The sequence below is a fragment of the Eptatretus burgeri genome, chromosome 11, assembly GCF_056783735.1.
Source record: "Eptatretus burgeri isolate ZD-2024b chromosome 11, Ebu_testis_v1, whole genome shotgun sequence".
Taxonomy (NCBI): Eukaryota; Metazoa; Chordata; class Myxini; order Myxiniformes; family Myxinidae; genus Eptatretus; species Eptatretus burgeri.
The window spans coordinates 7123588-7147963 of NC_140971.1; the positions used below are offsets into that span (position 1 = coordinate 7123588).

Below are 24376 nucleotides of genomic sequence, written 5' to 3' on the forward strand. Positions count from 1 at the left end.
CCAAGCCTCCCTCTCACCTCTTTCAAAAATTCCCCCTCACCTTTCTCCCACCTTTCATCCCCCTCACTCTTCCTTCTCTAAGTTGCCCCCCTCTCATCCACCAACCTGCCTCCCTCCACTGCCCTCTCACCTCCATCTCTTCCTCCACCTCCTCAAATCCTCAACTGCCATCTTCCTTGTCTCTTGTCCCCCCTCTCTCCCAGCACCACAGAGCCTTTTCTCCTCCTCATTCTGCCCCCTCCCCTCGCTATTCTGCAATACCCCACACTCCTTCAGCAACCCTCCTTACCTTCCCCCCTCGTCCCTCATCCTACCCTCCCCCGCCCCCTCCACCTCCTGCACCCAAAGCCTCCTCCCCTACCTCTTCATTAAAAGTGTGGACCTCAAATATCCGGGGCCTTCGCTCAAACCTTTCAGATCTTTCCATGCAGGTTGCCACTGACAAACCAGACATTATCTGCCTAACAGAAACTTTCCTCTCCCAAGACGTGTCTGACTCCCAAGTATCTCTCCCTGGTTACTCCCTCTTACGGTATGACAGACCTGAGCCTCGTCCTGGTGGAGGTGTTGCTCTCTTCATCAAAGACTCTATTCCTCACTCTCCCTGCACTGCTCTCACTCCCCCACACCCCCAGGAATACCTCTGGCTTCGGCTTCCCCTCCACTCCCACCTCATGTTTATATGTGTACTGTACCGTCCACCGAACAGTGATGACTCCATCTACACCTCACTCTCCGAAAACATGGACCATCTTCTATCTTCTCATCCAAACTCTCTTCCTCTTATGTGGCGACTTCAATTGTCATCACGCCAGTTGGCTAGGTGTGGGTACCTCTCTCACCTGCCATGGGACATCAGCAAAAGCTTTCTGTGACTCATTGGGACTGACTCAATCGGTCAACTTCCCGACCCGGATCTCAACCAATGGTACTCCATCTCTTCTGGATCTGATTTTTGACAAATTTCCCTGACAATATCTGCTGCTCTTCCTTCGCTCCAATTGGTTCTTCTGACCACGTCCTTGTTAAAGTGGACATCTCTCTGGCTGTCATCAGAGAACCACCTCACCGCCGTCGAGTCTGGCATTTCACTCAAGCCGACTGGCAGGGTCTCCGAGCAGCCATCAAACTTACAGACTGGTCTCCTATCACTACTTTCTCAAACATCAACTCATCCTGGGAATTCTTTCAAAGAAACTTGCTCTCCCTCATGCACAGATTTATCCCCTCTCGTGTTCAGTTGTCTTACCCTTCCTCCCGCCCTTGGTTTACTGAAGCTTGTGGTGAGGCAGTTGTCCTGAAACAACTTGCCTTTGCCTCATGGAAAGCAAACCCAACTGAGGAGCAATCTCAGTTCTTTCCACAAAGCTCGGAACAAGTGTGTATCTACCCTCAGGAGAGCCAGAAAACAACATCTTTCTCATCTCAAGTCTGAACTCTCAAACCTCTCTCCCTCCTCAAAATCCTGGTGGCGTTTAATCAAATCTGTTTCTGGTGTATGTTCCCCCTCCATCCCCTCCCTTACCTCAAATGGCCGCACTGCTGATTCCACACGTGATAAAGCTGAATGTCTAAACTCGGTGTTTGCAGCTAAATCTTGTGTCCCAAACCCATCACTATCTCTACCCACTTTACCCAGTCGCACCCAACTGTCCCTGGACTCTGTATCCTTTTCTCCTGACAAGGTGGAGAGCTTGCTTTCAAACCTCGAGTCAGATTCTGCAACCGGTCCAGACGGCATCAGCCCCCGTGTCCTCAAAGCCTGCTCTTCTGCTCTTGCTCACCCTCTCTCTGTTCTATTCACCCTCTCATTTTCCCAAGGTCATCTGCCATCTGCTTGGAAATCTGCTAACATCACTGCCCTGCATAAAAAGGTGCAAAAACAGATCCCTGTAACTACAGACCAATCAGCCTTCTCCCAATCATCAGCAAGGTTATGGAATCCATCATTGCTTCAGACATGAAATCCTTCCTCTTCTCCAATGGCTTGATTTCCAATCATCAATTTGGTTTCAGACCAGGTCACTCTACCCTAGATATGCTGCTACTGCTCTCCCATCAATGGATGGAGGTCCTCCAATGCCAGACAGGAAATCCGAGCCGTATCCCTGGACATATCACGTGCTTTTGACACAGTCTGGCACCCTGCCCTACTCACCAAACTCTCTTCCCATGGTATTCAAGGCCATCTCCACTCATGGCTCGCAGACTTCCTCTCCTGTCGCAGTCAACGTGTAGCCCTAAATGGAGTTCTTTCATCCCCTCTTCCTGTGCAGGCTGGAGTTCCTCAAGGTAGCGTTCTGGGCCCTGTTCTTTTTCTGGTTTTCATCAATGATCTCTCGGACTCTCTGGAAAATCCTCTATTTCTCTTTGCCGATGACTCCACCCTCTGCCGTACCATCTGTCATCCCTCAGACCGGCAAGCAGCAGCTTCTTCGCTCACTGCAGATCTGGATAAAATCACAAACTGGTCCAACACGTGGAACATGTCTTTCAATCCACACAAATCTCACACTCTCACTATGTCTCTTGAAAGGACCGTTTACAAAACCCCCATCCACTTTCTCAACAATCCTCTGGAAGAAGTCTTTTCTTTCAAGCTTCTGGGTCTCACTATCTGCCATGACCTTTCCTGGGAAAGTCACATTTCCAACCTCGCCTCAAAAGCCAGTCGCCGACTGGGAATCCTCCGTCGTGCAAAGTCCTTCCTCGGCCCTCTTGAGCTCCTGACTACTTACAAAGCTTTTGTCCGTAGCCTGATGGAGTACTGCTCTCCCCTCTGGGCTGGTGCTCCTGCCTCCCACCTTTCTCGACTTCACGCTGTCGAAACCAGGGCTTTTAAGATCATTGGCATCTCCCGCAATGAAGCTGAGTCTTTGGGCCTCTCACTCAATCACCGCAGGTTGGTCGGTGGTCTTTCTGTCTTCTACCGACTCCTCTCCAGCCTTGCCCCCCCTGCTCTCTCTGCGATTTGTCCCAACCACATTTGCACAGGGCGCTCAAGGTCCGCCAACAACCCCCTTCTGGTAAAACTACCAAAATCACGAATCACTGCTCATCTTCACTCTTTCATTCCTCTTTTTTCCCGCCTTTGGAATAAACTTCCTCACTCTATTCTTTCCCATTCTTCCCTCCAGGCTTTCAAAACAGCTGTTCACCACCACCTCTTATCTTCCCCCATCCAAATCCTCGATCTTTTCTACCCCCGATAATCCACCCAAGCCCACTTCCTTCAATTCTCCTGCTTTCCTTCCTGAAAGTCCCTGTAATGTCCATCTTCTCCTCGCCATGTTCCCCGTCCCATCCCCATCCCTCTCCCTTCCACAGTTCACCTGTGTCTGTTCCCCAATGTTTTGTCCCTTCCACTCCCACCCCTCTTGTCTCATGCCTCCTTGCTGTGAGTTGTGTGTTAGCTCTCATACGAGCCTCGACCAAGGTATACAAAAAAAAAAAAAAAAAAAAAAAAAAAAAAAAAAAAAAAGGAAACATGCATTTTCCCATGCAAACAGGAGTCGAGAAGGCAATAAGCTTACCATGGAAGTAAACAAGGTGAAGCTGACCTTTTGGGCATTACCCTTCATCGGAACAAAAGAGCGAGGTGTGGATTGAGGGAAGGTTAAAAGGAAAGGAGAGATGATGTGTTTCAACATGACAGGTCAAGGGGTCAGGTCAGGTATGGGAGCGTGCACCGGAGCAACACGTCACAGCATCCACTTTCTGCCGATACTCCAGAGGCCTCCATCTGGCTATCCTCCAGGCAGATGCCTGGCTCATCCACATCTCTTTGAGATGGTGACCAACCTACTGCAACCACAAGGCATGTGGTCGGCCCATTGGCCTCCTCCACTCATGAGGCTCCCTCGCTGAGAGAATCTGGTGAGCAGGATCAGCATCAGGAAAACGAGCCACATGTCCATACAGCCGCAGCTGATGTTCACGAACCATGCAGGTAACAAAACTCATTTGAGTCTCTCTCAGCAACCGCTCGTTGGACACAAAGTCCGACCAGCGAGAGCCAAGGATTCTCTGAAGAGACCTGGTACCAAAGGAATTAAGTCTCTGTCTCAGATCCTTGGTCAGAGTCCAAGTCTCACATTGGTAGAGAAAGACTGGAAGCACAAAGGACCTGAAGACTCGGATTTTCATGCTCCTGCACAGGTACCGACAGCACCACACTGACAGCATCACCAGCTAGTGGATCAGCCTGGTACAACCGCTCCAAGTAACCGACCCAGTGGGTCTTCACATCGGACTCCTCTGTCAAGAGCCTACCACTCTCTGCTGTAACTGTAGTACATCGAGGGATTGGCTTGGAGGAACGCAATGCACAAATTCCCCTGTAAGCAAGACAAGAATCACTTGACCACAGGTGATGCTCTCTCCCCTCACATATTCCTTGCACATCGGCCTCCTTGTCCACCCTCAGCACACATACAGTTTTACACCTCATCTCCCTGAACAGCTCAGCTCTGCCGTTATGCCTGGCCCCGCGACTCTGGTCAATGGTATCCAGTGTCCCTCGAGCCAAAATTCTTCTTCGCCCTGCGGTGAGTTCCAAGACATCCACTGGAAACATCAAGGATGGTGCTCTTGAAAGCACTCCACAACTCTTCAGGATTCCCCAAAGCACCAAGACCCCCCAAATCCCCACTCAGCCCGTTGGAAAACTCCTCATCTACCCTCTCATCCTTGAGCTTGCAAAACATCCAGCCTAGGCTGGGATGGTACCATTCTCCCGGATTTAAGCTGAAACTTCAGAGTTGCTACAACAAGCCTGTGATCGGTTTTGAGAAACTGAGCACTCCGGTAGTCCCTGCAGTTCTGGATCATCATCCAACGACCATCAACGAGCACATGGTCAATCTCCTTTGCCACACCACCAGCCACATCACCACATACAGAGACCAGGAAAACGACACCTAACGAGAGACGAATCCTTAGTCTCATAATACTCTCATTTATTTAATACTCTCACCTCATAATACTCTCACCGGTCAACTCTCGTTGACCGGTGTTACCTCAATTATCATTGGCGCCAGCTTATTGGACACAGCTACAGCAACTCCTTGGGCGTGGTAACCATCAGAGCGACCAGACCAATAGTAGGCGCAACCACCCGCCATGATCTCACCACTATCCGGTCTCCAAACCTCAGGAGAGTGCTGCATTACTGATGTCCAAACACTTGAGCTCAGATGATAACAGAGACAGGTGGTCATTCTGTCTTCGGGAAAGGACATTCCAGGCACCCACCTGAAGGGACCACCTCAGGTTAACCCAAGGAGAGCGCCGTCTGGTGGATGACACCTCAGCACCACTCCAACACACACTACTGCAATCCAACCCGGGAAAGTTAACACGTTTTTCTCCAATTATCAAAGAGTAGGGGTCCTGAAGGCTTTTCCCCAATCCCATCATCCAGTCAAGGTGAATGGTGAGATCTCAAGGGTCAGTAGACATGACTAGCAAGGGAGGGTTCACATCATTGAACATCAGAAATGTAAGATAGATCTGGTGTGTGTGGTGAAACGTCAAAGGTCACAGGGAGTATCACCATGGATGCAATGCGGAAGAAAGGGAATTAGTCAATTAACTAAGAAAATTAATAAAATATGATGGATTATAAATATGAATGAATAAAGGAACTGGAGAAAGGGTGAGAAATTGTAAAAGAAGAGGAAAGAAAATGGTTGGGACAAGACTATTAAATAAATGAAAAATGCTTGTCGATCCTGTTGTATGGTGATGCGCCGAGTTTGAGAATGTGTGTTAGTTCCTTGTGTTTATGGGTGTCATTGGTGAATTCATGCAAATGGGAGCCTAGTGTTGGGTTAATGGTTAGGGCGTCTGGCTTAGGATCATCAGGTCTTGAGTTTCAGCCCCTGTCAGTCATTGAATTAACACGAGGTCGGGTTTACTGAACTTGTCATCCTTCCAAGGTTGGCAAAATGAGTACCAGGGTACTGGTAATAGATGGCACTGCATCAGTGACACAGCCAGCAAGCCAGCCATCCATTGGTACCATACTCTGTGCATGTGCAGAGCGTTGGTGCTGCCAAAGAAGTCTCCTGGGCTAATGGGCACAATCCTGGATGGGTCGCCACTCCGACACAGGATACCAACCTGCTGGCACTCATTTTGCCGACCTTGGAGGATGACAGGCAGAGTCAACCCCACCTGGTATTAATTCAACAGCCAAGCAGGATTTGAACTCAGGACCCTAGGATTCCAAGCCCACCACTCTCGCCATTAGGCCAACACCAGGCATATGCGGCACAGCCGAACCCCCAGTAAATTAGGCAGCCAGCAGCTACAGGCTGCGCACCATAGCTCTTGATGCAAATAAATAACAATGGTCAAGTGTTGGGTGGAATGGCTGGGAAGATTGAACTTACGAGTTACTGGTTTGGAAACATCTGTGCTTGTGGTAATTATTATCCTGTGCACGCAAAGCGATTAGCGGGGTTAAGCAAATTGGTCCATGTCCGTCTTATCGGTTTATGATGGAGGAACAGCTTATTTAAATTTAATGTTGTATTTTGAACACGAATCGGAAGACAAGTTTCTTGTTTGACCGTATTTTGACTTTGAATTCATCGCGAACGCACGTGTGCAGAGAGGAATGAGATATTATTTTACTCTGTCTGCCTACCTGGCAGTAAAACAAAATTGAAAAATCACTCCAAACAAGGAAAGTACTATTTTTAAGGACGTTATAAAGGACACCAACAATAGATACGGATAAGTAATGTAATGCGAGATAGGGTGGTGTAATGGACACCAAGAAAATGGTGGTAAAACACGGAAATAATTTATTTACAAGCCTTTAAACCTCTTTAAACCTTTATTACCTCCCGTTGGACTTAGTCCGAAAAGGGGGCTTGATGGATTTGACATCGATGTTTGTGTCCGTGTATGTGTGTGCGTCCGCAACCATATCTCGGACATGTATGGACCAATTTTATTCGTACTTGGCACGAAGACAACACATGATGGTAGACGTATGCATGTCATTTTTTTTCCGACATCTGAGATCCAAGATGGCTGACTGGCGGCCATTTTAGTTGTTAAAAAAAAAAAAAAACCTTGTGTCGAACACGTCCTCAACCATTTCTCGGTCATGCATTTACCAATCTTATTCAAACTTGGCAAGCAGATAACGAATGATGTCTTACATAAGTACTTCATTTATTTTCGAGATCAGGTTCAAAATGGCCGACTGGCGGCTATTTTGTGACTTAAACATGTCCCCAGCCATTTCTCCGACATGCATGTTCCAATTTTGTACAAACTTGGCACAAGCACAGCATGCAATGGCATACACTTGCATCTCATTTTGTTTAGCGATCTGATCCAAGATAGCCGACTGGCAGCCATTGTAGTTGTAAAAAACACTCGATGTTGAACACGTCCTCAACCATTTCTCGGACATGCATTTACTGATGTTGTTCAAACTTGGCACCCAGATAATGAATGATGGCTTACATGTACACGTCATTTTTTTTTTTTCGAGATCAGATTCAAGATGGCTGAATGGTGGCCATTTTACTTAAATGTGTCCCCAACCATTTCTCAGACATGAATGGTCCAATTTTTTTTGAAACTTGGCACAAACACAGTATATGATGGCATACACAAGCTCCTCACTATATTTTGGGATCTGATCAAAGATTGCCAACTGGTAGACTGGTAGACTGATTTGGCACCATTCTTCCACGAGAAGGTGAATCAACTCACACCTGTTTGATGGAGGTGGAAAACGTTGTTTCAGGTGTTGTTCCAGAATATCCCATAAATGCTCAATATCCGTGTATGTATAGCCGTGTACGCTCAATACAATATCCGTGTATGCTCAATATATCCTAACAATATCTGTTAGGATATCTCAAAAAGTCACGGACGGATTTGGACCAAACTCGCTCGGTGGATAGATTACAGGACAGGATGAATTGATTCGATTTTTGATGATGTTTCACATCTGGAACCTGGAACTTTTAACGTGTTTCTTTACCACGAGACCATGCCCACTCCCTCTGGAAGCAAGTGGTGAAAAGGGGGGATGGTGGAAGGACTTCTTTTTTTATTTACTTGTTCTATGGCTCGTAGAGGAGACATACACACATACATAAACACATACCTCACACACATGGAAAAACAGATGAATAACCCAGTTACTGAGCTTGGGGGGGAAGTGACAACACTTCTCGGAGTACATCTGCATGCCAGCGAAGTGTACATTTCGGAAAATCTGTAAATGCCACCTGAAAAAAATTGGCTCGTACGTACGCTCCCGCCTGCCAATGGTTCTGGGGGAGAGGGAATGATTATGAAGTGCCACTCCATGAAGATGAAACTCATGGGATAGCCACTTAGGAACATGATGTTCCACTTCTCAGTGTTTGTAAAGTTCGTTGTTTGTTTGTGATACGTCGTCATATCGATTACGGACGGAGCTTCAGGCATGTCCAAAATGGAAAATGTGTGTCAAGAGTGTAAGTGAATCAATTAATAAGTACACATATTCAGCACTGTAAACGGGCTACAAGACAGCAAAGGACTTTGAGAAAGAGTGTGATTGTGACTTTCCTGCAGATAAATCAGAACTTTGGCGAATCGTAAGCCTGCTGGCTCTTATCCAGGCCGAATGTTTCATTTTGAAAATGCATATGGAACAATTCCCAGTCCAAGCTATCCCAGTCCAATTCCCATAGTTTAAGTCCAATAATTTTTCAAATTCCTGATGACATCTGTAAGGGTATCCTGGAAGATTACCAATTATCCAAAGCAAATCTCAACAACTCACCTACATTTGTTTAATAAAAATGTGCTTCATATGATTCCCACAATGGAAAACAGTGTGTGTGTGTGTGTGTGTGTGTGTGTGTGTGTGTGTGTGTGTGTGTGTGTGTGTGTGTGTGTGTGTGTGTGTGTGTGTGTGTCAGAAAGGTGTGTGACTTTGAAATTTTGAACATTTTAAAACAAGGCAAGCTACATTTCAAAATTGGCCTCCAAAGCCAGATGCTGATTGGGCATCCTCCATCGTGCAAAGCCCGTCCTTAGCACACCTGAGCTCCTATCCATCGACAAGGCTTTCATCCACAGCTCGATGGAGTACTACTCCCCTGTCTGGGCTGGATCCCCTGCCTCACATCTTGCTCAGCTTGATGCCGTGGAAACCAAGGCCTTTAAGACCATTGGAATCTCTCGCGATGAAGCTGAGTCTATGGGCTATCACTTCGCCATCACCGAAAGGTCAGCGGTCTCTCTATCTTCTTCTGCCTCATTTCTGGTCTTGCACCCTCTGCCCTCTCTGTGCTTTGTCCCCCTCAAATATCTGTAGTACACACACGGTCCACCAGCAACCCCTTCCTTGTGAAACTGCCTAAATGCAGAACCACTGCTCATCTCCACTCCTTTATTCCTCTCTTTTCCTACCTGTGGAACCACCTTCCACACTCACTTCAATCGCATTCTTCCATCCAGGTCTTCAAAACAGATGTTCACCACCATCTCAGATCATCTCCAAAGCCATGATATTTTCTACACCCGTTAAACCACACACCCCCCCCCCACTCCAACAATCCCAAAAATTTTGCTTATGCATTCCCCACTGTTGGTGTTTCCCCCTTCCCCTTCTGTCGTTCCCTTTGCTATGTTGTGTCCTGATCTATCCTGTGCCCGAGCTCTTCCAAGAGCCGAGACCATGAATAAAACAGGACTGCTCACGGCCTTTAATACAATACTACAGTTATTTTTGGACCAGAATTACCGCAACGTGATGGCGCACCTTGCCATAATCATGTCCTGGTAATTGCAAGTTGGCTCGAGGTTCGAGGATAACAACACCAACGTTGAGAAGCTGCAATTCTCGAGTATAGACCCTTGTGGCTTGTCGAGATGGCTTGGAGGTACTGCACGTACTCGATTCTGAACTTTAAACGATCCCATGGTGTTTCACAAAAAGTAAGTGAGTTATCATCATGACCCTGAACGAATACCAGGCATTCCTGCCCTGACCTTCAGAGGGCACTGCAACAGTGGCAAAGCCATGCTTGCATGATAAAGGATGCCAACAATAGCCACAGCCATTTGCTGCCCTAGCATGAGCAATTAACCGAATGAAAGCCAGAGTCAACAGGACACAATAATCTGCTACCGAACCTTCCCTTGCTCTGAAGGATACATCCGTGGACTTTTACCTGAATTTCAAGGTCAATAAGGAACCTCGGATCAAACACAAAATCAAGGATTCGAACCAGGGATTCCAATCCTGCTGTTGGCTTCATGGTGAATGTGGCTGGCTTAAGATCTTCGGGTCTTGAGTTCGAGTCCCTGTCGTTCCGTTGAAATAACCACCAGATGGGTTGGCAGCCTGTCATCCTTCAGAGGTCTGCAAAATGAGTACCAGCTTACTGGAAACAGCAGCACTGCAGTTCTTCCAGAAAAAAATGATGCAACCAGCAGCCACAGGCTGCATATGAAACAACAACAACAACAACCAGGGATTTCAAACCTGGGGAAAAGCAATAAGCACTCGGTTGAGAACAGAAGGGGAACGCAAGTACTCAGAAGGGAACAGACAACCTCATAATACCTTTGGTAATACTATTGCTCTGACATTGCAGGTAGGTCGGTGGTCGCTGTTTTTTTTAAGTCCTCTCCTCCGGTCTTGCTCCCTCTACTCTCTCAGTCTTACAATCCTCCCGAGCTCTTCCAGGAGACAAGTGATCTTCCAATAACCCTTTGATTCCTTGTTAAACTTCCAAAATCCAGGCTTACCGGACATCTCCACTCGATCCGACTCTGTAAGTGGCTTCCAGAGGATGATCAATCACACTCTCCCTGTGGGGCATCAAGCGGGGCAAGTGGTACACCACTATTTTATGTAATCCCCCATCACTACTCACGATCTTTATACCCAACCCTCTTTTACTTGTAGGTCATTGAATACCCCCTCCCCTACTCTTGTTTCCCTCTTCGTTCTTTCCTTTGCTTGTTGTGCCTGTCTGTTATGTCACCGTCAGTTCTTTTCCATTTTACCCTATGTATCCTCACCCTTACATGAGCCTCGATCTTGTATTCAAAATACGTTGGGTGGTATATGTAAGACATGTGTGACTACACGGACAGACACATTGTTACTTCCTCCTGTTGCGCACACGTAGCGATGGATGTATCATGTTCATGGTGGTCCGGCTTTGTGGGTTTAAATCCTGTAATGAATTCATTGGGGTTAAAGATTAAAAGAGTTGATGAACATCCAGCTCGTATGGATGTCACAGGAATGGCGAGAGACGAGTGGAGGTCTGGGAGGGATGGGTGCATGGAATGCGATGCACAGAGGTGGAACTTTGGAAGGATGGAGGAGCAGGAGGAGGAGGGGAGGAGGGAGGGTGAGGATGAGGACGGTGTGGCTGAACCGAAGGAGGGCGTGTGGATGAGAGCTCGTTGGGGGGGGAGAGCACGAAAGCAGAGGACGAACAACAAGCCAAGCCGTCGAGGCATTTGTGCTAAAGATCAGAGATCAAGAGCGTGTGCAGAGCCGAGCAGACGATACCTTTGTGCAACTGTTACACGAACAGGTGGACAAGCAGTCTGAAACAAAAGGTATGTTTAGTCGATAGAAGGTGAGTCGCTAAATATATACATACTGAGCATCCCTCCAAACGGTGAACGTTTTCGTTTCTTTGTAGCTTGGAATAAAGCACTAGTTGTTAACTCCATGCATCATGAGAATGTTGTGGGGACAAGCATGAGAGTAATTTTTGGACATGGCTACTTGAGGTCGTCCTCCAGAACAAAGGACCTGCAGGGTAGCATTACTCATTGGTTAGACGAAGAGTGAGAGCCTGGTGCAAGCAAAGGTTGAATTGGGGCAAGATGGATACCGTTCAGTCAAAACAAGACTCGTTTCAACTGCTCGACGTGGCGGCAGGGGGGGATGCAAGGGGGGTACAAAGGCATCACGTGCTTACACCAAATATCTACTCCTCGGGAAACATCGGGAATCACCGAGACCTTGACCTCATGAAGGACCCATCAAGCGCTTTGGAGCTGCGAAGGATCATGGTGTTGGCAAAGCAACCAGAAAGGATCAAAAGCAACAACAGAGTTTCATTTACCTTGAGGAACCTGCCACAGGTAGTTCGCTGATCTGTGATCAGGGATAAAGACCAGAGATCAAGAGCGTGTGCAGAGCCGAGCAGACGATACCTTTGTGCAACTGTTACACGAACAGGTGGACAAGCAGTCTGAAACAAAAGGTATGTTTAATTGATAGAAGGTGAGTCGCTAAATATATATACATACTGAGCATCCCTCCAAACGGTGAACGTTTTCGTTTCTTTGTGGCTTGGTATAAATCACTAGTTGTTAACTCCATGTCAGATCCACGAGTATTTCAGAGATGCCTGGCTGTGTTAAAAACATCACAGGCCTTCCCAAAAAGAAGGCCGATCCTTTTTCTGGCTCAGAAAACAACTCGAGAATTCTTGATGAACTGAACTGAACCGGTTATTCTGCCACTTTGAGATCAATGATCAAAGTGATCAAATCAATAAACGACTACCTTTTCTATTTGATATACAAGAGGAACCTATCACCATCAACACGAGGGAAGTGATAAAAACACAACTTAAACTTATCAGCCCACTCAAGGAAACAGGATCTGCGGCAAGGTGCTGAAAAGGATGTACACAGCAACTGGCAGTGCCACGTCTTCCCGCAGTCTGGAGACATGCACACAATATTCCATCTTGCTGGAAGTCAGCCATTATATTGTTCCCGTCCCGAAGGAAGCGCAACCGAAACAATTCAATGACTACCGGCCCGTTGCACTGACCTCCGTTGTCATGAAATATTTTGAGAAGATCATAATTGAACATTTGATCGACCCAATCTCAAAGTACATTGAGAAATTTCAGTTTGCTTACCGACAATACAGATCTGTCCGTGTGATGCAGCTTTGATTTTGGTCAATGGTCTCACATCGCTTCATCCCCAAACTGCAGTATCGAGGTGTCGGATCGTTATTGATTCTGTGGATCAGAGATTTTCGAAAGAACCGAATTCAACAAGTTCAAGCAAATTCATGAAATCAATTTCAATGATGAAACAGCAGACAGAAATATGCCGAAAACACGGTGACTGTTGGGTATCTAAAGGAGAGTGGAACGGACTACGCACAGCGAGGACATTCAAAACTTTTGTTTCATGATGTAATGAGAATTGTTTGCAACTAAAAGTGAGTAAAACCAAGGAATTAATTTTTTTATTTTAGAACTAAAAATTCCTGTTACCATTGCTAATTGTGACAATGATATTGTTCAATTATACAAGGATCTTGATACTGTCGTGGATCACGCACTCATATTGGAAGATCACTGTAAAGCACTTGTGTCAAAGGGTCAACAAGGAATGGCCTTTTTTTGTATACATTGTTGAGGCTTGAATGAGAGCTAATAAAAACAAACAAAGGAATGGACTTCTTAAGGAGGCATAAGTCATTTAATGTTGGGAGGACCTTAATGACACAGTTTTTTTTCAAAAAAATTATTTGCATAAATAAGCACCTGTACTGAAAAACAGAAATTGGTGCTGACTTGTACCATTAATATGGTACAGGGTCTGCCAAAAGTGGTGACTGTATTTCAAACAGCAATGTAGGAAGTAAGAGGTCTGTTATACTGAATATATAAGAGGAAATGAAAGAACACACTTTGTTGATTGTTCACAATTCATTTTGTGAAAATCACATCCAGTAAATGACCACCATGGGCATCCACACATAATTGTGCCCGCTGCACAACACACTCCATCGCTGATGCCAGTGTTTCTAACTCAATGTTAAGGATTTCTCTACGAATATTGTCCCTTAGTTCCTGTGAGGTCCTGGCCTTTGTTCGGTATACTCTGTCCTTCAGGTAGCCCGAGAGAAAAAAAAACAAAAACTCTGTGGCTGTTAAATCTGGAGATGTTGAAGGAAAAGGAAGGTCTCCAATCCATGAAGTCAGCCAGCCAGGGAACAGTTATCTGAGGCAAGACATCGATTCCCTTGCAGTGTAGCAGGTGGCACCATCTTTTTCTCTCTGGAGCTACCTAAAGGAAAGGGTGTACCATACAAAACCGAGGACCTAACAGGAACTAAAGGACAGCATTCGTGGAGAAATCCTTCACATTTAGTTGGAAACACAGGCATCAGTGATGGAGTGTGTTGTGTAAGTGGGCACAATTTTGTGTGGATGCCCATGATGGTCATTTACTGGACGTTGTTTTCACAAAACAAATTGTGAACAATCTCCAAATTGCGTTCCTTCATTTCCATCTTATATAATCAGTACACCATTCTTAGTATTTCCTACATTGCTGTTTGAAGTACAGTCAGGACTTTTGGCAGACCCGGTACAAAAGTGGTTGGGACAGAATGGGACTGCAGTGTCACCTACTGGGCGAGGAACACACCTTCCACACCTTCAGCAACACTACTTCGAATCGCATTAATATTGCATGGAACACAATATCGAGAGTATGTTTATTACATGTAACACTATACATATAGTTTGTTTATTACATGTAACACTATACATATAGTATGTTTAATACATGCAACACAATATACATATATAGTATGTTTACTACATGTAACACAATACATATAGCATGTTTAGTACATGCAACACAATACATATGGAATGTTTATTACATGTAACACTATACATAGAGTATGTTTAGTACATGTAACACAGTACATATAGCATGTTTAGTACATGTAACACTAAACATAGAGTATGTTTAGTATGTGTAACACTATACATAGAGTATGTTTAGTAAGTGTAACACAATACATATCACATGTTTAGTACATGTAACACACTACATATAGCATGTTTAGTATGGGTAACACAATACATATTGCATGTTGAGTACATGTAACACAATACATATATCATGTTTAGTACATGTAACAATACATAAAGTATGTTTAGTACATGGAACACAATACATATAGCATGTTTACTACGTGGAACACAATAATATAGTATGTTTAGTACATGTAACATAATACATATAGTATGTTTAGTACATGTAACATAATACATATACTATGTTTAGTACATGTAACATAATACATATAGTATGTTTAGTACATGTAACATAATACATATACTATGTTTAGTACATGCAACGTGATACATATAGTATGTTTAGTACATGTAATATAATACTTATAGTATATTTAGTACATTTAACACGATACATATAGTGTTTTGTGGAAACGACTCCTTGGAGTTAATAAATGCTTCATATGGTGTGGTTATTTCCTTATTGAGTGTCTAGCATAAGGTAGAAGTCATTCAATGTCAAATCAGATGTGCATCCCTAATTTGTATTGTTCGAAGCATCAGACCTACCCCATTATGTGTCTAATATTAATAATTCCTGTGAACTTATGCTTAACGTTTTTATCATCCGCCTTCTTACTTCAAGTTGCCTTTTTAGCGTTCACTAGGCATCAATTTGCGATCTTGGCAGGAGAAACATTATCCTCGCCAGGGGACCGTGATGCCTTGCCAGGTCCTGGGGGGGGGGGGGGGAGAAGATTTCATCCTGCTCGCTGGCCAGGCGAAGGTACCAATGGCGGATAAGAGGGGAGGGGCGTAAATAGTCATTAATTACATCAGCAACCGACCTTATCAAGCGTGGGGGCCTGAAAGATGGGGGCGGATAATCCTGGGAATGCAACGTCAAAGGTTGCTTTCATTCTAAGCTCCCGAGAGCAGAAGCCATACTCAATGCACATGTACAGGTGCCCACTCCACCGGGTCGCTTCCCTCCCTCCAATCTCTTGCACGGGGATGTATGGCCACATGGGACGTTCTCCTCCATGAGGCAACTCAACCGCTTTGCCTGCACATCTCTTCTTGTCTTGTGATTTTCACAAGCCTGTCTGTCTTGTCACATAAATACAGGCCTACAGGGTTAAATAATTAAGGTATGTCCTGTTTTTCATTTGGTATCGTGGGCACGTATTGAGTAATGGGTTAAGGGGTCTTTAAGGTGATTATTGCATTGCTTATTTTGTAAACGACCCCCCCCCCCCCCCCCCGTGAGCTTTCAATATAGTAATCCCTGAAATATGGCGGGATTTAATATTGCGGTTTTCACCAATCACGGGCAACCTCTTTATTTTGCAATTTTTTTATCACTGGGCATAATTTCAACCAATCGTGGTTTTTGAGCTGAGTTGTGATGGTTATCTCACACCATGAGGCTTTCGACACATTTAATAATGGAATGGCGACAAAGTGTAAAATGATCGACAAAAGTGATTATTTAAATTTTTTTAATTCGCTGGTTTACAGAGCTGCATAACGTTGATAAAACACACTTTTTTTTGTATACCAAGTTGAGGCTTGTGGAAGAACTAATACACAGAAACATATAACAAGGCAGGAGACAAGAGGGGTGGGAGAGGGAAGCACAAAATAGTGGGGAACAGAGACAACAGGAGACCTGTGGAAGGTAGAGGGATGGGGTGGGTTACAAGGGGGAAACAAGATAGGACTACAGGGAATTTCAGGAAGGAAAACAGGGAATTTGAAGGAGTTGGGTTTGGGGTGGATTAACTGGGGTAGTAAAGATCGAGGATTTGGATGGGGCACGATATGAGATGGTGGTGAACAGCTTGTTTGAAGACCTGGAGGGAGGAGTGGGATTGAAGAGAGTGTGGGAGTTTGTTCCCGAGGCAGGAAAAAAGAGGCATGAAAGAGTGAAGGTGAGCCGTAGTTCTTGATTTTGGCAGTTTCACCAGAAGAGGGTTTTTGGAGGACCTTGAGCACCCTGAGGAAATATATGGGGGGACAGATCACAGAAAGAGCGGGGCGGGGGGGACAAGGCCGGAGAGGAGACAGTAGAAGACAGAAAGACCACCGACCTGCCTTCGGTGAGAGAGAGTGAGAGACCCAAAGACTCAGCTTCATCGCGGGAGATACCAATGATCCTAAAAGCCTTGGCATCCACAGTGTGAAGTCAAGCTCGGTGTGAGGCAGGAGCACCAGCCCAGGGGGGACAGCAATATTCCATCAGACTGCAGATGAAAGCTTTGCTTGTGGCCAGGAGCTCAGGTGTGCCAAGGAAGGACTTTGCACGACATAGCATGCCCAGTCGGCAACTGGTTTTGGAGGCCAGATTTGAAATGTGGCTTTCCCAGGAAAGGTCGTGGCAGATAGTGAGACCCAAAAGCTTGAATGAAAGGACTTCTTCAAGGGGATTGTTGAGAAAGTAGATGTTGGGGGGGGGGGGGGTGGGTTCCAGACGGTCCTTTTGGAGAGATGTGGTAAAGGTGTGAGATTTGTCGGGATTGACAGACATATTCCAAGTGTTTGACCAGCTTTTGATTTTGTCCAGGCCCGAAGAGAGTGAAGAGGCTGCTGTCAGAGGGATGAGACATGGTACGGCAGAGGGTGGAGTCATCAGCAAAGAGATAAAGAGGATTTTCCAGGGAATCTGAGAGGTCATTGATAAAAAACAGAAAAAGAACAGGGCCCAGAATGCTGCCTTGAGGAACTCCAGCCTGGACGGGAAGAGGAGATGAGAGAACTCCATGAACAGCCACGCGTTGACTGAGACAGGAGAGGAAGTCTGTGAGCCATAAGGGGAAACTGCCTTGGATACCATAGGAAGAGAGTTTGGTGAGCAGTGCGGGATGGCAGATTGTATTGAAAGCTTGCGATCATCAAAGGAGATGGCTCTGATCTCATGTTTTGCATTTAGGATTACAATCCATTGTTGAGAAAGCAGAAGTAGCATGTCCAGGGTGGAGTGACCTTGTCGAATCCAAATTGATGATCGGAAATCAAGCCATTGGAGAAGAGGAAGGATTTAATGTCGGAAGCGATGATGGATTCCAGAACCTTGCTGATGATTGGGAGCAGGCTGATTGGTCTGTAGTTGCAGGGATCTGTTTTTGCACCTTTTTAATGCAGAGCGGCAATGTTTGCTGATTTCCAAGCAGATGGCAGATGACCTTGAGAAATTGCGAGGAGTACAAAGAGTACAAAGGAGTACAAACATCAACAGAGTACAAAGGAAAACGATTTAACAGATTATTAGGGGAAGTAAGGTAGGGGTGAGGGAGCAAGTTTAATCACTCCTGAATATTTCATCTGCTTCAACACAAGCAGGAGACTTCATAGTTTAGCCGATTTGTATTTATTTTACATGTTTATTTGAATTGTGATGTGTTTATTTTTGGTGCTGCCCACCTTCCTCGATATTTTCTTGAAGTTAGGGAACCTAACCCCCCCTTTTTCCTCTCGCCCCTTGGTTTTAACTTTGGCGGTTTTGAATATTGTGACATTTTCCAGGAATGTAACCCCCATGGTATTTAAGGGTTTACTGTAGATTACAAACCTGACATGGTCTATTGGGTGAATTCTATTTGTAATGGTGGCTTCGTCTGGTGGTTTTTTTTTTCAAATCCTGTCAAAGGTCATTTGATGCCAAATAAGATCGCATCACATGATTTAGGTTGCTCGGCCTGATTCTATCAGTCACGTGATCGCCTATCACTGCGGGGTTTGGGTGGTTCCACGGTTCCAACTGGTGCGGTAGCATAGCTAAAAGGCCACGGTCCGACTCGGTGCTGTGGACTCAACTGATCTCCACAGTCATTTTGATTACGACTCACTGGATTTGAACCGAGCAACCGGAACGGTCTGGAGACGCCAACACTATATTGTAAGTACATATAACAAACTAAAGAGGTAGATGTATACATTTTATATGAAATGGGAGGGGGTGAGTACGTGTCTCTGTCCATTTTTTTTTCAATATTCGGTTAAATGTCCAAACCATTTTACATCCAGGACGAGGCATGTCCAGCTCAAGGTCACTGAGTGGGTCATCAGCTCTGGGGCGGATTATAAATGGGGCAAATGGGGCATTTGTTCGCGGCCCCAGATCTTCACCGGGCCAAAAAATACTCTAAGATCCTAAACTCTACCTTAACAGTGCCATTTCCTTCTTTGGTGGCCTTATCAAGTTCACCACATTGCAACTTTTGAGATTCTCATTCTTCAAACAGAAGAGGAAGGAGCTAACTGGCAATGATACCCATCCTGAGAAAAAATGTCGGAAGCGAAAGCGAAACACACAGATGGAGGACTACATCCTACATGATGTTCCCAGAACAACTGAAGCCAGCGCCGTTTAAACGACCGAAGATCACTTTTGAGTTGATTCATTTCTTCCTATTCTGGACAAGCAGGTGCAGCCCTCGCAAACCGGTGTGCTGCGTATTCACATATTAGTGGGAAGTTTGGTTTCCTGCGGTGGCTCACAACTCTAACAGTGGAAGAAATCGACATCTTTGTGAAAGCATTGGTGGAAACATATCCTGCAGATCTTGAGCCTGATCTCTCCGGTGAGCTGAACCTCCTGACTTCAATTTTACGATCTCATTTCACATCTGAAGGTGCCAATCTAACGACCATACAAAAAGAAGCCCCAGAGCTGTGGACGTACCATGTAGTCATGGGGAATGTCTCCCTCTGCGATTTGATCCTCAATGTCGTCAACATGCTGTCCATCTTCCTTTCGCTATGATGACAAACCGTGGCGGCGAATGGTCATTCAGCGTCCTCAAGCATGTCAAAACCTCTCTGCGTTCAATCATGGGACAGCAACGAATGTCAAGCCTCTCACTTCTCGGCATTGAACATGGAATGCTGGACTTGCTGCCAATGGACGAAACTATATCTGACTTTGCGTCGTTGGAAGCTCGCAAAAAGTCATTTTAAGTTGTGCTTTGTGCGATATGTTCATCCCCGTGCATATACCTCCCACGTAGCGTGGGGATGCATGCACCACTTGGTGCTATTTTTTTATATTCCATTCCAGTGTTTGTCTTATTGTCCATTATATACTGTTTCAGTATTATTCTTCGTAATGAGTTTTGTTTGAAAGTTTTCTGATGTTTTTTTTGTTTTGTTTTTTTTTAGAAGTCAAATGGTTCGTGAATGTGTTTCAGTTTGATATTATTTATATGTGTGCGGGTAATGAATTAAATGAGGAAAATTAAAAAAAAGTATTTTATTAATATAACTCCTTCAACTCTGAATCTCAATAAGCCCGAGAGACGAGAGATTCTTTAGTCAACCCCAGACAACCTGTGCTCCGGGGGTGGCACTCATGTTGAGACCGGACCAAAAATATTCTTTGTCCCCAGCCATGGCAAGGCTGAATCCGGCACTGATCATGCTTGTTGTTGTTGTTGTTGTTGTTGTTGTTTCATATACAGCGTGTGGCTGCTGGTTGCATCATTTCTGGAAGCACGGCTTTGCCGCTGATGCAGTGTCCCTGTTACCAGTAAGCTGCTACAAATTTTACCGATCGCAGAAGGATGATAGGCTGAGTCAACCAACCTTGTGTTATTTCCATGGAACGACAGGGGTTCAAACGCAAGACCCTAAGATCTGAAGGCAACCACCTTATCCATGAATAGTGGGGCAACTTAGCTAAATATAGCATAACAATTGTGCATTTTGTGAGGAAAGCACCAAGTTTGGCACACGAGTAGCCTATCATATTATGAACAGATTTGGATATTGGGCCATCTCAAATTTTTGATGGCAGTGGAAAATGGCCGCCACAGCCATCAGCGGCTAAATTTGAGATGGCCCAATATCCAAATCTGTTCATAATATGATAGGCTACTAGTGTGCCAAATTTGGTGCTTTCCTCACAAAATGCACAATTGTTATGCTAAGTTGCCCCACTAGAAGCCAATACCAAGCTTGTGATGCCATTTCTTAGACGAACTTTGACCCGGTAACAAAATCCTCTCAATACCTGTAAAATATTCCATCCCACTTCTCGGATAAATGGAACTCATCATTAGAACAAAGTTTATCCCCGCGTGGACACTTTTGTGGTTTATGTTTCCTCAAATTTTCTATCCAGTGAAGACTGGAATCCGCATGTCTCGATCTCTGGCATTTTGCATGGGGGGGGGGGAGCGAGGGAGGCATGGGGGGGACAAGTCACAAATCGTTTCGTAAGATCCATCAGGATTTGAATTCGACTTTGTGAACTGATGAACGCACTAAACAGGTGGAACTATGGGGGTGATTGTGACTGATTTGAGCCCAGTGTTTGTCAGTGTTAGGGGATCTATTCAATTTTCACACCTTCATTTTACTGCAAAACACGAATCGATTTGCTGGTAAAAAATAAACCCCCGTTTGTGTAACGGACGGTCTGAGCGAGGCTACTTGTATTTAAGACCATTGTAACGTCACAATCAAAAAACAATGGGTAACTGCAAGATTGCAGAAATGACGTTGCTAATTCACGATCGGGGTTGAAATCTCACGGGTTGGACACACCGTGTTTATTAACCTCCAAGGAGAATTAACGTCAACAAGACTGTGAGCTAAGACTCGATTAGTGATCATTAAACTTTAGTAGTACGAATTAAGGGACGAAACAGAACACCTTTGTTTTGTGCCTGAAGCACTGCGATTGTCTTCATGCTTCTTATTTATCAATTTTATCCTGAAAAAATATCGATGGATATGTTAATATGGAGCAAGTGTACGCGTGCATGTGCATGTGCATATCATCTACTCCTCCGAGAGGATTTGACCGACGAAGCTTAAACTTTCAGGGATTAATGAGGGCACCCTGATGTTGTGCCTGTACAGGTTTCGTTCGTTTTGATTCCATCAAGTTTTGAAAAAAAAAAGCATTTTTCGCCCATCTTGGCATTTTCTTCCTTTTGGAGGGTTGGGGAGAGAGATCGAGTGCAATTGGGATTATCTAAGCTATATATTAAACCACAATGTTAGATGGCTCGGATAATTCCAACTGATGTAAAATGTACTGCTTATAAATACACATAAGCAGTACGCATGTTGTCGCTTCATAAACATAACCCTGGTTAATTTATATTCGGGAGCAATTGAGGCAGCGGCTTGTTGCCTACACACCACCAAAATAAAGGGACCTGTCAGAAGAGGCTTGGAACAAGATCGCCTGTCAGGTGGGTACTCTGCTATTGTATTAATAATCATAAAGATAATAACATGACCTCCCTCCCCCTTCACCCTGATGGCTCCCAGAGGGGTACTTCCAATATATATGTATATATATATATATATATACATATATATGTATATATATATATATGTATATATATGTATATATATATATATATATATATATATATATATATATATATATATATACATGTATATAAAGCAACAGTCAGTCTATTTACAAAATAAAGCACCTGTATGTACAATATGCACAGGTAAAACACTGAAAAAGAGACGAGCATTAAGTAACTATTCAATCACACCGATTGTTGGAGAAGCTGTAAAACCTGAATGTGAACTCATGATCTCTCATTCTATGGATCAGCGACTTCCGACAGACCTACATGATCGGACTCAGTGGGTACAACTGAACGATACTTCATCATAACAGATAACAATAATCAATGGGACCCTACAGGGATGTGTTCCTTCACCATTGCTTTATATTCTGCATACAGACCATTCTAGTTAACATTCAAACAATGTTATCATTTTAAAATATATAAATAGCACTGTGGCTGTCAGGTTTATTAAAGATGGTGAACTGAATTATAGAAACACTATTAAGACTTGTGTTGCATGGTGTTGTGATCATTTTGTTAAGTTGAACTTTCAGACCAAGGAGATGATTTTTGACTTTAGAATTCAAAGTATTTAGGTATAATCATTGATATAATCAATCTTGGTCAGAACACAAAATTGCGGGTTAATAACAACACCAATACTTCCTGAGGAAAGTGAAATAATTTCGGGTTGATTAAACCATTATTAGGCTTTTTAATGGTTCAGTGAATGAGAATGTTATCTTGGTTACTGTGTTTGGTTTAGTGATGTTAAAAAGGTGATTTGGTAAAACTGCAGCAGGTAACAACAGACTAAATGCATTATGCAAACTAGCACCACTTATTAACCTCCGCCATCGAAGATTGTGAACAGTATTACGGAAAAACTCCTCGACGGATTTCGACGAAACTTGGTGGGGGGGTTAGGTATGGTCCAAGGATCATGCCATTAGATTTTGGACTTGGTCCCCCCCCCCACCAAAAAATTGTTAGAGAAAATGTTTTTTTTTTTTGCATTTCTACATGTTTTAAGTGATTTCCACCCCCCCCCCCAAAAAAAAAATTGTTAGAGAAAAAATTTTTTTTTTTGCATTTCTACATGTTTTAAGTGATTTACAACGCCCCGCCCAAAAAAAATTGTTAGAGAAAATTTTTTTTGCAACTTTCTTTCAACAAAATTTCGATTTCTTTTTTTTGCATTTCTACATGTTTTAAGTGATTTCCAGCCCCCCTCCCCCCAAAAAAATGTTGGAGAAAAGAACTATAACTATCAGCACTGTTGACATATTTAATGAGTAAGATATAAGGTTAACTTGAGTGACCCAGCAGTATTGGCGGTGGAGGTTTTGCACTCCACCGAGTGCTCCCCCTCTAATTCTAGAATGTGAACATGGGAAGAAATCTACTCTGTTCTAGAATGTAAACGTGCTGATAAACCCTCTTCATTCTAGAACGTAAACCTGTCAATAAATCCACTTCATTAACCTCCGCCATCGAAGATGGACGGAGGTTACTGTTTTCACCCCTGTCTGTTTGTTTGTTTGTCTGTTTGTGAACAGTATTACGGAATAACTCCTGGACGGATTTCGACGAAACTTGGTGGGCGGATTAGGTATGGTCCAAGGATCATGCCATTAGATTTTGGACTTGGTCCAAATTCCAATATGGCCGCTATAGTGGCCATTTTGAAAAAATATTTGAATTTTTGTTTTTGCATTTCTACATGTTTTAAGTGATTTCCAACCCCCAAAAAAAAATTGTTAGAGAAAAAAACAACAAATTTTGCACCTTTTTTTTCAAAAAAATTTCTATTTAATTTTTCTGGCATTTCTGCATGCGCGTCGATCTAGTTTAGTTTATTCAATCGTGGTTCAGTAGAGTCTGATCCGTTTTGACCTACAATGAATAGGATATCAGGTTCACTTTAGTGACCCAGCAGTATTGGCGGCAGAGGTTTTGCACTCTACCGAGTGCTCCCCCTCTGGTTTTAAATTTAAATTGATGTTGGTATTATTTTAAAAAAAAATTACTTTTTTATATGTATATACGCAATGGTCCATTATCCATATATGACGTGCACACCATTGACGTGGTAATTTTTCAAAATATTCTCACAGGAGTGTTTTTAAAATTAATTAATTAATTTTTTTTTCCTTTTCTTTCCCCGGATGATAATGGTTATTTTACTTCCAACTTCAACTTGTAACATACGTTTTA

At 44.0% G+C, this 24376-nt stretch overlaps 2 protein-coding genes and 1 long non-coding RNA gene across 6 annotated transcripts in view; 2 read left to right on the top strand and 1 right to left on the bottom strand.

Annotated features, from left to right (window-relative positions):
* The window catches only part of LOC147016420 (uncharacterized), a 60260-nt gene that overhangs the window by 12309 nt on the left and 23575 nt on the right, over positions 1 to 24376 (bottom strand). For all 3 annotated transcript variants that reach the window (XR_015049043.1, XR_015049041.1, XR_015049042.1), the window contains exon 4: positions 12933 to 13037. This is a non-coding gene — a long non-coding RNA (uncharacterized LOC147016420). The remainder of the gene's footprint in view (positions 1 to 12932; positions 13038 to 24376) is intronic.
* Positions 12108 to 24376, top strand: part of LOC147016421 (alkaline phosphatase-like) — a 57080-nt gene continuing 44811 nt past the window's right edge. The window contains exon 1 of one of the 2 annotated variants that reach the window (XM_085845062.1): positions 12108 to 12263. The gene's annotated coding sequence lies outside the window, so the exon portion shown is untranslated. Of the gene's footprint in view, positions 12264 to 18602; positions 18739 to 24376 lie in introns of those variants that run through there. The other variant, XM_085845064.1, reaches the window with a different exon arrangement.
* The window catches only part of LOC147016422 (alkaline phosphatase-like), a 119330-nt gene continuing 113671 nt past the window's right edge, over positions 18718 to 24376 (top strand). Inside the window, exon 1 of the mRNA XM_085845067.1 lies at positions 18718 to 18738. The gene's annotated coding sequence lies outside the window, so the exon portion shown is untranslated. The remainder of the gene's footprint in view (positions 18739 to 24376) is intronic.